This window comes from Salarias fasciatus, chromosome 3 (genome assembly GCF_902148845.1).
Source record: "Salarias fasciatus chromosome 3, fSalaFa1.1, whole genome shotgun sequence".
Classification (NCBI taxonomy): domain Eukaryota; kingdom Metazoa; phylum Chordata; class Actinopteri; order Blenniiformes; family Blenniidae; genus Salarias; species Salarias fasciatus.
The window spans coordinates 9,089,874-9,104,212 of NC_043747.1; positions in this window are offsets into that span (position 1 = coordinate 9,089,874).

The following is a 14,339-nucleotide window of genomic DNA, read 5'->3' on the forward strand; positions in this document are numbered from 1 at the left end:
ATATGATAATCTGGCGTTTACCTGTACTGTTATTGAGTGGGGAACCTCCACACTGCGCTGGAGTTTTTCTCCATTGGTTTGGCTCATTTCTTGAAACTGAAATTACATTTTCAAAACTCAAAGATCATTTGGCAAAATGGTCTTACAGTTCAGCTCAACACCATAGTTCACTTGCGAAAGTTCATCTCTCTCCCAAAACTGTTCACATATGTTTCAAAGCTTCATTTCTTTCCCATATAAACAGTCAGAGCCTCCAAAATATAAAGATCCTTCTCAACAGCTTCGGCTCATTTTTTGAAACAGACCGGACGTTCTCAATTCTCTTGGTTCTCTTGCCAAAAACAACCTGGACTGTTCAGCAGAAACACGGTTCACCTGTCAGATCTCCTCCAAAACAGTTCACTTAGGCAGAAAAACTAAATGTCTTTCTCAAACAAATGGTCAGTGTCCTCAAAATGCTTTGTCCTTTTGACATTGTGTGAGCACTGACAGTCAAAATGTTTAGATGTTTTGTCATTAAGGGCAGAGGACCACTGAAATATTCCTCATCTACCTTTCTACCTGGGCCCAACCCTTCATTCATAATGGTGACTGTGATAGTTTTTATTTTCTTCTTTGGGCTTTTTAGCTAACAGAAAATATTGTGTATAAGAAAATAAAGACAAAAAGCATTTTACAGTAAGAAGAACCTTCAAGTTCTGATTCACACATCGCTCTCATACCTCCAAGGAAACTGTTATTTTTATTTACACACAAAGCAACTTCCATCCATAAGAGTTCAATATACTGTAAAATAAAAACTAAGAAACAAAAACAAAAAACTAGAATTTGACCCTCAGAGAGGCACAGACGCAGACCTCCGCCACAGCTCAAATCAGTCACCAACAACAATAAGAACACCATGTGTGATTAAAAAATAAAAAATAAAAGAAAAACATTTTATTTCTCCACAACACAAACAATCTATGGGAGAAAACTGTTTGTTGCATGTTCATATCTCAGTGTGTTCACTATGTGAAAGACTGCCCTATCTCTCAATGATAAAGAATCCTTTAAAAAATTCCTGGATCCAGACAGTGATCCGGATCGTCACCAAAATTTAATGGATTCTAAGTTAGCCCAAGACCCACCTTTCCTCAAAGTTTCATTGCAATCCGTCCATTACTTTTTCCGTAATGTTGCTCAAAAACCAACCAACCAACCAACCAACCAACCAACCAACCAATGTGATTATGTCAGGGAGATCCCAGCCACTGATGCAATAGTTTGGTTTATATGCATGCTTTTATTTTCTGCTTATTTATTGTAGTTTTTGAAGTGTGGTTTGAGACCTTTTTATTGGGTTTTATGTGTTTTGCATGGTGTGAACTGGAGTAATGATGCATGCTGTGGACAGGAGATAATTGACTGGACACACCCCCCTTCCCTACAAGTCCCGATTGGGTAATTCAGCCACGGCGCGCAGCTTAAAGGGAGGTTTGGACAGGTGTGGAGGGAGAGACAATAGAGGACGCACGGGGCAGTGTGCGGGAGCGCGGATGCGGAGGACGGAAGGAGGAACGCCCGAAACAGCAGCCGCGGTGCCAAGGAGCGGAGGCTGGCCACAGAGGAGTTGCATCGGACGGAGCAGCCCGTGAGAGATCTGAGGGGGGCGCGGCCGGCGACGGGACGCGAGGAGAGATTCTGTCAACGCTCGGTGAAAGATAAGTTCAAGGAACGTGAACGCTGAGAGCGCCGTGCGCGTGTGGTTCACCCCGACTCTGTAGAAAAGATTTGAGGGTGCTCTCCTCTCCTCCTCTCCCCCAGCAGCTCCACGCTCCGCGTCAGGGAGCTACGCCGATCCGGAAGTGCAGCAGGTTGGAAGCGGACGAATCGCGGAACAGGAACAGCCCCACGTGACCCTCCGAGGCCGTCTGACTGGACAATCTTGTTTTACTTTTTTAGACTTTTTTAAATTCTTTTTTCTTAAAGACTTTTATATCTGTTTGTGTTCTTCCCCTTTTAAAGACTTATTTTTTTCCTTTTACTTTGCATGTGGCTGTTATCTTTAGAGAATAAATTTCTCTGAAACTACGCTGTAGTTCTCTTTTAACAGTGGAATCATTTTTAAGCTGGTGTTCCTTAGATGCACCCTTGTGTATCACACCTCGCATTATATTTTGGCGTTGTCGGCAGGATACCAGCTCCACTGTTGAAAGATGAACACAGCACAGGGAAACAGGACTGATGCACCTGTTACCGCACAGTTTTGTATACCGTGGTTTATGGGGGCTGCTTGGATTCCAAAATTCGACGGTGATAAAACAAAATTTGCAGAATGGAGGGTTCAGGTGGAAGCCATGCTGAGAGCACAAGGATTAACCCCACAGCAGCAGGCCGATTTTGTCTTGTGTGCTCTAGAAGGGGAAGCAAAGCGTGAGGTACAGCTCATTAGTCCGGGAGAGAAAGAGACTGGACAGAAAATCCTGGACATTTTACAGAGACTATATGACAAACCAGCCACAAAAGCCCAATTACGCACAGCCTTCTTTAACTGCAAGCAGCGGTCAGAGGAGACGGTGGGAGCATTTGTGCTGAGGTTAAGGGAACTGTTTTCCAGATGGCAGGGACGGGAGGACGGTGAGCCAGATGATGGAGACGACCTCCTACTGGACCAGCTCATGGTTGGCTTGCGGGCTGGACCCATAAAACAGGAACTAAGCAGACACCTGCGGCGGAATGAGCGGGTTTCCTTTGAGGCCATGTGCAAAGAAGCCCGGGCCCTCGAGCAGGAGTTACAAGATGGAGATGATGTCACCTTGTCGCAGAGGGTCACCGCACCAACACCACAGCACGCCACTGCTACCACCAACCTGGGAGAACTGAAAGGCCAGATCCAGGCCGAGCTACAGGAGAGGCTGACGGGAGAGATCAAGAGGGAGATCATGGAACAAATGAAGGCCCTCTCCACTAACCTGGTGGAGGAGGTGAGATCCCAGCTGTGCGCCAGGGAAGCACCATTAATCCCCACACCTCGGAGTGTGGACCGTCACCCGCCTGCCACAGTTACGCCTCAGAGGGGATGGCGGCCAACATGCACGAGAGGACCCACCTACCAGTGGGATGCACAGGGCAGACCTATTTGCTGTAGTTGCGGTACTGCGGGGCACGTACAGCGCCGGTGTCCACACAGACCATCGGGGCACCAGGATTTTTGACCTCCCCTACAGCTGCGGGCCAAGCAGTGGGGGCAATCACTATGGAGGAAGAGCCCACAACACAGTCGAAGTCAGCCTTGGTGGGTGAGTGCCCTGATGTTATTGTCAAAATTAACGGATGCCCGATACCCTTTATACTTGATACTGGGTCGCAGGTCACATTGTTGAGCCAAAGTTTATTTAGGAGACACCTTGGAGGGACTGGGGTTGCAAGTCCTGACCATGTACCCTGGCTGACCCTGCGTGCAGCTAACGGCCTGACCATCCCTTATGTTGGCTACGCAATGGTGGACTGCAGGGTAGGAAATATACATGTTCCTGAAAAGGGGGTGATAATTGTCAGTGACAGGTGTCTGGGCCCAAATAAAGGCATTCTTGGCATGAATATTATTCAAACTGTGTGGTCTGCTCTCACAGAAGGAATCCACCCGGGGCTGTCAGCCTTCAAAACCACCATGCCCCCAGGGGAGGTATTGACGTGGGCCCGCGCGCTCATCGAGTGCCAACGGATCGCCACCAAGGGCCCCTCTCCCCCTTACCAGGGTGTGGCAAAGTTACCCAGACAACCTGCAGTTTTCATCCCGCCTCAATCTGAAATGGTCCTGTGGACGCAGGTATCTGAAGGTGCAGCTAATCCGTCCTGTACTGTACTCGTTGAACCGCTCCCTGACAGTCACACAGAGTGGCGCGTGGGTCGGACCCTGGGCAGCCTGAATGGAGGACGGGTGCTCTGTAGGGTCTGTAACCCCAACCCCTATCCAGTGGAGGTTCCGCAACGTCAGCCACTGGCACAAGTGACAGAGGTGTCTAAGGCAGACATACAAGGAGAACAAGAGTTGGTACTCCACAGTGTGGGCCCAGATGTGGTTGAGGTGACGGTGGGACGAGTAGGGGTTGACTCAGAAGTTGACCGGCCTGAGGAGCACCCTGTGATGTCCTTAAAGGGGGATGGGCTGACCTTGGACCAGCAGAGACAGATGACAGCCCTGCTACAAAAATGGACGAAGGTTTTCTCCCACCATGACGAGGATTTTGGCCGCACCGGTGTCGTGAAACACCAGATACCAACTGGTACCGCACCGCCCAGCCGTGAGAGGTACCGACCGGTTCCCCCAACTCTGTACACTGAGCTGCGAACCTTACTTCAGAATATGTTGGAGACTGGTGTAGTGAGGGAAAGTGCAAGCCCTTGGGCAGCCCCAATTGTGCTTGTTAGGAAAAAGGATGGGAGTTGGAGGTTCTGCATGGATTACCGGAAGTTAAATGCCCTTACACATAAAGATGCCTACCCCCTGCCTCGTATTGAAGAGTCCCTGACTAGCCTTAAAGCCGCCAAATGGTATTCCATGCTTGACCTCGCGAGTGGCTATTGGCAAGTGGAAATGGACCCGGCCGATAGAGAAAAGACAGCTTTTACCACTCCTTTTGGCCTGTACGAGTTCGAACGAATGCCGTTCGGCCTGTGCAATGCCCCATCAACCTTCCAGAGATTGATGCAGCACTGCCTGGGAAACCTGGTAAATGACACTTTATTGATTTATCTGGATGATGTGGTTGTGTTCTCGCCAGATTTCAGCAGCCATGTACGCCACCTGGAGGAAGTGTTTCAGCGGCTCCACCAACATGGATTGAAGCTGCAGCCCAAAAAGTGCCACCTTTTTCAGCGGGAGGTGACCTACTTGGGACATGTCATCAGCGAGGAAGGCGTAGCCACCGACCCTGCCAAGACCGCTGCGGTGAGGGAGTGGCCGGTACCCAAGACGGTGAAAGAGGTGAAATCCTTCCTCGGGTTTGCTGGCTATTACCGCCGGTTTATACCCGCATTTTCAAAGATCGCAGCACCACTGCATGCCCTAACACATGGCACCGCTACGCCGGATAAAAGGGCAACCCCAGTCAGCTGGACTCCGGAGTGCCAGCACGCCTTTCACTGCTTGAAGGAAGCTCTGCTGAATGCACCTGTGCTGGCCTATGCTGATTTCTCTCTTCCATTCAGGCTGTACACAGATGCCAGTTTTGAGGGCCTTGGTGCAGTCCTAGCACAGGTTCAAGGGACCAAGGAGCGTGTGATCACCTATGCCAGCCGCAGCCTCCACCCGGCAGAGCGCAACGACCAGAATTACAGCTCCTTTAAACTCGAACTGTTGGCTTTGAAGTGGGCTGTTACAGAGAAGTTTAAAGACTATCTCTATGGTGCCGAATTCACTGTCTTTACAGATAACAACCCACTGGTGCACCTAGAAACGGCTCGCCTGGGGGCAGTGGAACAACGATGGGTAGCCCAACTTGCCAACTTCCGGTACTCCATCAAATATCGACCAGGTACCCGAAATAAAAACGCAGATGCATTACCTAGGTTGCCAGAACCTCAGATGGCCCCGGTACAGGCTAACCAGATAATGGGTGAAGAAGGTGTAGCATGGGCAGAACAGCAGCACAAGGATCCGGACCTTTCACGGATATGGCAGTGGAAAGAGCAGAACGTGCCCCAACCGGGGGTAGGCGACTCCCCCTCACCCTATCTAAAGGGGTTACTTAGGGACTGGGACAGAATCTCACTACAGCATGGTGTGCTGGTGAGATGGTACCAAGACAGCGGGTCTGGACGTGAGATCTCCCAGGTGATTATTCCAAAGCAGGAATCCCAGAATGTGTGGAGGAAGTATCACGAGGGAATGGGCCACCCGAGCAAGGAGAGGACCTTGGCAGCTCTACGGCAGCGCTGTTATTGGCCCAGGATGACCCAGGATGTGAAGGAGTGGACTGAGGCTTGCCAGCAGTGTGTGTGTGCCAAAGCAGGACCTGAGGTGAGGGCTCCCCTCGTACCCATCATTACCTCTTATCCATTTGAGATTGTTGGGGTTGATTTTCTGTCGCTGGGCCGCCCTGAAGATCGGTACCCCTATATCCTGGTGATGACTGACCTCTTTTCGAAGTATGCCTTCGCAGTACCGACCAAGGACCAGTCTGCTAGCACCACAGCCCAGGCCTTATACAGTGGACTAATACAGACGTTCGGCTGCCCGGAACGTATCCTGACAGACCGAGGGGCGGCGTTTGAATCATCATTAATCGGTGAACTGTGCCAGCTCTACGGGTGCCAGAAGACTCGCACTACAGCTTATCATCCCCAAGGAAATGGGGCCTGTGAGAGGTTCAATCAGACCTTGTTAAAGCTGTTAAGCTCACTGACTGAGACAGAACAGACACACTGGCATAACCGATTACCAGCCCTCCTACAGGCCTATAACAACACCATCCACAGTACGACAGGGATGACTCCGCACTACGTGGCCTTTGGGAGACACGCCAGGCTGCCTGTGGACTGGTTAACTGGCCTGGGCCCTACCAGGGAGTCACACACGCTACAAGGATGGGTTAAACAGCATCAACAAGCATTGATGAATGCCTACCAAGTGGTGAAGAGACGGACACAACATCAACAGGACCAGAACCAGACCCGCTATAATCGTCGAGCAAAGCTGGCACCGCTTCTCCCAGGTGAGCGGGTGTTTATCCGGAACTTCCGCAGGAGAGCCAAAGGGAAGTTGGCCCCCAGATGGTCCCCAGAGCCATTTGTAGTGGTCAAGCAACTGAGGGAGGGCCACCCAGTATATGCCCTTCGGCCAGAGGGTAAGGAAACGCCAACGCGTACGGTGCACCGTAATAATCTGCGGCCATGCCCCCTGATTGTGTTGCAGGAAGACGGAGAACGAGTGGAGGAGAGGGACCCTGAGGCGGCAGTCCAGGCAAATCAGCTACCTCCGCCCACTTGGTTTCTCCCACGACTAATTATGAGCTCTACTCAGCAGCCAGCAGCCCATACGAGAGAGGTGGCCCCAGCCCAACCACCTGACCCTCCAGAAGAACCAGCAGCCCCCAGTGAAGAACCTGATCACCTTAACGTACGGCACTCCCAGCGAGCTAATTTCGGGTTACCGCCGGCCAGGTATTGCAATGAGTAATTGGTCGGGACGACCAATGTTAAAGGAGGGGGGAAAATGTCAGGGAGATCCCAGCCACTGATGCAATAGTTTGGTTTATATGCATGCTTTTATTTTCTGCTTATTTATTGTAGTTTTTGAAGTGTGGTTTGAGACCTTTTTATTGGGTTTTATGTGTTTTGCATGGTGTGAACTGGAGTAATGATGCATGCTGTGGACAGGAGATAATTGACTGGACACACCCCCCTTCCCTACAAGTCCCGATTGGGTAATTCAGCCACGGCGCGCAGCTTAAAGGGAGGTTTGGACAGGTGTGGAGGGAGAGACAATAGAGGACGCACAGGGCAGTGTGCGGGAGCGCGGATGCGGAGGACGGAAGGAGGAACGCCCGAAACAGCAGCCGCGGTGCCAAGGAGCGGAGGCTGGCCACGGAGGAGTTGCATCGGACGGAGCAGCCCGTGAGAGATCCGAGGGGGGCGCGGCCGGCGACGGGACGCGAGGAGAGATTCTGTCAACGCTCGGTGAAAGATAAGTTCAAGGAACGTGAACGCTGAGAGCGCCGTGCGCGTGTGGTTCACCCCGACTCTGTAGAAAAGATTTGAGGGTGCTCTCCTCTCCTCCTCTCCCCCAGCAGCTCCACGCTCCGCGTCCAGGGAGCTACGCCGACCCGGAAGTGCAGCAGGTTGGAAGCGGACGAATCGCGGAACAGGAACAGCCCCACGTGACCCTCCGAGGCCGTCTGACTGGACAATCTTGTTATACTTTTTTAGACTTTTTTTAATTCTTTTTTCTTAAAGACTGTTATATCTGTTTGTGTTCTTCCCCTTTTAAAGACTTATTTTTTTCCTTTTTGTGGCAGGATGGGTGTGTTTGTGGTTGGTCTCAGCCTATTGGCCGGGGGCGCTATAAAAACCCCTCCCACGTCTGTGCCGCCCTCTGGTTCTTGCACTTCCGGGTTGGTGCTGGCTGGTAGCGGTGGTTCGTGCGAGCAGGTAAAGGCTAATTCCCCTCATGAAATATATAGTATTGGTTTTGACGAAAGTTACGCTTTGCAGTGTCGCGATGGCTCCGGGGGGAGCGCGTCAAGCGCATGCCGCAGCAGATCTGTAGATCAGGCGCGTGGGTCCCGATGGTCCGGTGCTGGTCTGAGCATTTGTCCCGCTAACGGAAGTCGGAAGCGGTATGTTTTTGTGTAACTTTCTGGTAATCAACAGGTGTGCAGGCTGTAACAAATCCTCTTCCTATCAGGTTCTGCCCTGTTCGAGCCCCGTTTCCAGCGCAGACACACCACGGCTGTCTTTGTTCTTTGTGTTTATTTCTCTTTGTCTTTTGTTTCATCCTGAGCTGCTGTCATGTTAAATGTTGATCCTGCGTCATGTCCTCGGTGCAGTGGCGTGTTGGTGTGGGCCAGCCCAACCGCGCACGGGACTTTGACTGGAATGAAGCGCTCATTTGTAAATTAAGTTTTTTTGTAAAGATAATCTAACCGATTTCAGCCAATAAGAATAAATTATTTTCAACTGGGAACCTCTGTACTCCTTTTGTTAACCGCTGAACCTGTGTCCCTCTGTGTGACTGGGGAAGCTGAGGAGATATCATCCAAATTGACCCCACACACCACTCTGTTACATTTTACTTTGCATGTGGCTGTTATCTTTAGAGAATAAATTTCTCTGAAACTACGCTGTAGTTCTCTTTTAACAGTGGAATCATTTTTAAGCTGGTGTTCCTTAGATGCACCCTTGTGTATCACACCTCACAATTACATAACCTCCTTGGTGGAGGTAACAAAACAGAAAGGAAAATTGTATGTAGCCCAATGTGCTGTAAATGAAGCTGGAGTTTCAAAGCTCACTTCTTCACTGGTCTCCCTCTTCTCCCTCCTGACTGTCCTCCTCACCTTCATGCAAACACATCCATGTCTGGTATTCATGGTATTGAAGTGTGTTTTTGACTGATTTTGACAGCTGAACAGATGATTTTGCAGGTGGTGACTGATACAATGAAATTAGGCTGATATGTTTTGGAGAGAACAACCATTAGACTGAGAATCAATCAATCAGTTTAGATTGAAATGACCTATTCACTTGGGAATTGTGCTAAATCTATCCTTACTGTGCTTAATCATTTGCAAAGATTTTCTGAGACATTGAGACATGTACTAAGACATTTTAAATGTGATGACATGAATGAAAAATGCCATTCTGTTGTGAGCAGTTACAGGGTAGTTTGGAGATTTGTCCATGTTGTTTTGAAAATGTAATTTCGGTTTCAAGAAATGAGCCAAACCAATGGAGAAAAACTATAAACACAAAGCAACTTCCATCCATTGGAGTTCAATATACTGTAAAATAAAAACAAAGAAACAAAAACAAAAAACTAGAATTTGACACTCAGAGAGGCACAGGCGCAGACCTCCGCCACAGCTCAAATCAGTCAACAACAATAAGAACACCATATGTGATAAAAAAAATAAAAACATTTTATTTCTCCCCAACACAAACAATGTCTGGGACAAAGCTGTTTGTTGCATGTTCTTATCTCAGTGCGTTTCCTCACAGTGACTGACACTCCGGAATCCCCCTGTTTTTGTCTGTTCTGGATCCTGGTATCTGGAACACTTCCGTGATCTGGATCAGCAGCTGATCTCTCTTAGAGTCCTTGAAGAACTTACTGTAATTTTTTGCTAAGCCCCCTTGTCATTTATTGTTGAGTTATGCCCAACTATGTGAAAGACTGCCCTATCTCTCAATGATAAAGAATCCTTTAAAAAATTCCTGGATCCAGACAGTGATCTGGATCATCACCAAAATTTAATGGATTCTAAGTTAGCCCAAGACCCACCTTTCCTCAAAGTTTCATTGCAATCCGTCCATTACTTTTTCCGTAATGTTGCTCACAAACCAATCAACCAACCAACCAACCAACCAACCGATGTGATTACATTACCTCCTTGGCGGAGGTAACAAAACAAAATGGAAAATTGTATGTAGCCCAATGTGCTGTAAATGAAGCTGGAGTTTCAAAGCTCACTTCTTCACTGGTCTCCCTCCTCACCATCCTGACTGTCCTCCTCACCTTCATGTAAACACATCCATGTCTGGTATTCATGGTATTGAAGTGTGTTCTTGACTGATTTTGACAGCTGAACAGATGATTTTGCAGGTGGTGACTGATACAATGAAATTAGGCTGATATGTTTTGGAGAGAACAACCATTGGACTGAGAATCGATCAATCAGTTTAGATCGACATGATATATTCACTTGGGAATTGTGCTAAATCTATCCTTACTGTGCTTAATCATTTGCAAAGATTTTCTGAGACATTGAGACATGTACTAAGACATTTTAAATGTGATGACATGAATGAAAAATGCCATTCTGTTGTGAGCAGTTACAGGGTAGTTTGGAGATTTGTCCATGTTGTTTTGAAAATGTAATTTCGGTTTCAAGAAATGAGCCAAACCAATGGAGAAAAACTGTAACATATTGATTCCACCTGTCGTCAAGCTGAAATCTCTTCAACAGCAGCATCAGAACTTCTGGAGGATCTTTCATTTCAAATTTCTGCTCAAAAACAAATGAAAAGAAAAGATAGCATGTAGCGCCGCATTATGTAATAACGCCGCATTATGTAATAATTTAATAAATTTTCACATCATTATGTAATAACGCCACATTTTGTAATAACTTGCCGCATTTTGTAATAAAATTCTTGAACGCAGTATGTAATAAAGTTTGCCGCATTTTGTGATATGTTGTTACATATTGCACCAGTTATTACAAAATGCGGGTGTTAAAATTTTTTGTGAAGAAAATGTAATAAATTGGTGCATTATGTAATAAACTACCAAAATGATAATTTGAAAAAAAAAAAACATAACGTCAGAACAACATTGATTTTAATCATTCTAGCATGACTCAGAACTAAGAATTACTTTTACGAACTAGTAAGATGTTTCATTAGTCAACACTTATTTAAATATAAGTGTTCATTGTAATCATAGAGAATGTGTTTGATAGCTCAGAGACAAAAGCTGCATTAAATGCAGTAGAATCCCGTTTGGTCTCACAGTTTTCACAATACAGCTGGTCCTGTCCTCTGATCCGTGACTCCCCGAAGAACCTCCATAAGCCATCCACCTGAAAAATGAATCCTTGTTACTTTCTGGTGGGATTTAGTCATCAGCTTCTTGTGCGTCTAGGTATCTGAGATTCTTATTTCACTGATCTGAGTGTCAAATTCAGTCTGAATCATTAAGAGTTTTACCACAGCAAACATCCTCCTCACCACTTTGAAGGAACCGTAGCGTTCTCCACCCAGTTCCAGTGGAAGATGCCAAAACTTTTCTTCTGAACCTGATTCTGTCCCACAACCCTCAGATTTGTTCTTGTGTGTCAACACTATGTTGAATATCTTCAAAGGAAGAACAACAGTTTGTCATTTACATTTTAAAAACAATTTCACTGAGTTTGATCAAAACTGAAATATTGTTTCTTTGCTTTACCTGTGAAGCCTCCTCACTCTTGATCCTGTTCATTATTTTTCCTTCACAGCGTTAACTCTTTTCTCTAAATTTTGAAGCAGATTTAAGAGCAGCCTGAAAGAAATCTGCTACTGTATGTTATTTCAAGATAATGAGAATGAAAGGTAGAGAAGTCTTCATAACTGAGGAAATAATAACAATGCAGTCATTAACTCTTTAACAGCTTGTCTTCACATTTACCCTTCCAGGATCTCTGAACTGACAAATAGAAGACATCAGGTATTTTTTACACACAGAACTTGATTTTGTAGGTAAATAAAAAAACCTGTACAATATCTGTAAATGTTTTTCTGGAATATGAAAAAAGATTCAGTTAAGTAAAGTGTAAACTTCTTTCCAGATGAGCTGATCTGAAGGTAAAACACTGAATAATGAACTCTGTGTCCAGACTTCGATCAAGGAGGACAGCTTCAGTTCAACACAACCATAAATCAGGCCGACTCCACTGAGCACTCACACACTTTTATGACAGTTTATCTGGAAATGAACTCCACTGAACAAGGCCACACATGTTAGACGTCTTTCTTAAGCTCTCACAAAAGTATAAATGAGATAAATTTTCCCTGAATTAGGTCTTGTCTTTACACGGGGATGGATTCTTCGCCATACCTGAGCTGATGCGAAGCCTCCTTGTGATGATCTCTGTGTGAGCTTCACACATTTCTAAGTCTTCAAACAAGATGCTGAGAACAGTTTGAAATGAATCATCCTCACGGCACCTGAAGAAAGTAAACAAAGAAAAAACATCCTGCATCACTCATATGAATGAACTTGAAGATTTTTATAATTTTTTTTTTTATTGCCACTATTTACTTTTACTTTTAGCTTCTGATTTGAAATAGTGACACAGGTTGAACGATGATCTGTGCCATTAACATTCACATTCAAGTGATCTTGGAAATATTACCTGCAAGATTTATGAGTATTTTCCTTTTTTCCTCCACTCATCACATTGATGTGTTGTTGTTTATTTAATACAATGATGTAATAATTACAAATGATCCTTTTCAGTAGCTTGGACCACATAAATGTTGACTATTACTTTTCATTGAAAAATCATCTAAAAGACCAAATAAACCTAAAACATTTTTTTGCATAAAAGATCACATTTGGAAAAACATTGTTATTTTAGCTGCAATAACATCACAGAAACCAGTAATTTTCCCCATTTATCATCCTTTGCATTTTTCTGCTATCATGAGCTTTTCAGGTTTAAATTGATTTCTTCAGGCTTGCAGCAGATACATTTCTAAATACAGTATTTTCTTAACTTGAGGATACAGGAGGAGTCAAAAAATGCGGTTATAATTCGATTCTATTATGTAACAGTTACAATGTAACCTGAAAACAACACAATCCTGCTAAAGCACAGTATTTCTGCCATCAGAGCATCAGAATAGATGGAAGTAGTTTAGTTCCAAACCGTCTCAGAGCCTCTCTGAAGTTCTTGGTCATGAACAACACTTGCAGCACAGAGTTGAGGTAGCAGGTTGCTCCCTGGTTCTGCAGTCCATTATACTTTTTATCTGAAAGAAATAGGAAATGCTGGATGTTTAATACAAGGATTTTTTTTCGCAGCACTGCGATGGAAGAAACTGTGTAAAGTATGATGTGAATCTTACCTGGAGTTTTCCCGGAGATTTTTCTCCACACGTCCATGATGTTTAAAGCTAGGGTTGGCGATCTTGGAAAACTAGCGTTAGCATGTAGCATCTCCCCAAGGCACCACCTAGCTAGCTCCGCCCAGCTCCCACCCCATTGGCGGAGCTCCCGTTGGGAGCGGAGATGCGGAGACGTTCGCGGCGCATGCGGTGCACGCGGCACTTCCGCGTCCAGTGCGTTCCTGTCCTCAGCGCTTCGTTTCTTTGTTTTTCTTTATTTGCACAACGCCAAGGTATGGCGCACTGAACGGTGAGTAAACCTCCAAACATTCGTCTCCGCCGTTCTGCAACGACGCTCCGTCCTTCTACGCGTGCACTGAACCAGGGTCAGTGCACGCGTACATGTACGCGCAGGGGGCAGGCCAAACAGCGAAGGGATTTGATTGGTTTAAAAAAAGGTGTCCCCTCAAGACTATTGGTTGCTGTTGCCCGTTTTACTCCTGCTGTAGATAGCGGATATTTTCCAAAGTACTTTAAAAACACGCTATGAATTGCTTCCCATCGGGTCATAAAGATCATTTTAACCAGTATTTAAAAAAATGTATCTCATTCAAATCGCCAACCCTAGCTTTAAATCTGTCCGATACAGAAACACAATGAATCAAAGTCTCCTCACCAAGAGTTACATGTAGACACATCTGGAGATAAAATCTGTACAGTGGAGTCCATGAAAAGCTTGTTTTTTTTTTAATAGTTATTTTGTGGAAACAGATGCTCCAGTTTCTATTTCTTGTTCACGAGCAGCTGATGTGATGCGTTCAAAGTTGTCGGAAAAATGACTGTTCCTAGAAACGCCCACCAAAGTGCGGCTTTAAAACAAACTCTTAAAGGTTGTACAGAAGATCTTTATAGACCTTTCCGAATATCCGGGCATTTCCGAGGTTACCCACAATGCAACACACTTTACTCGGTGAAAACAAGTCTTAGCGGTAGCTTTGTGACAGCTGTAAACGTTTTCTAGAAATCATGCCGAAAAGTTTTTGCACGGT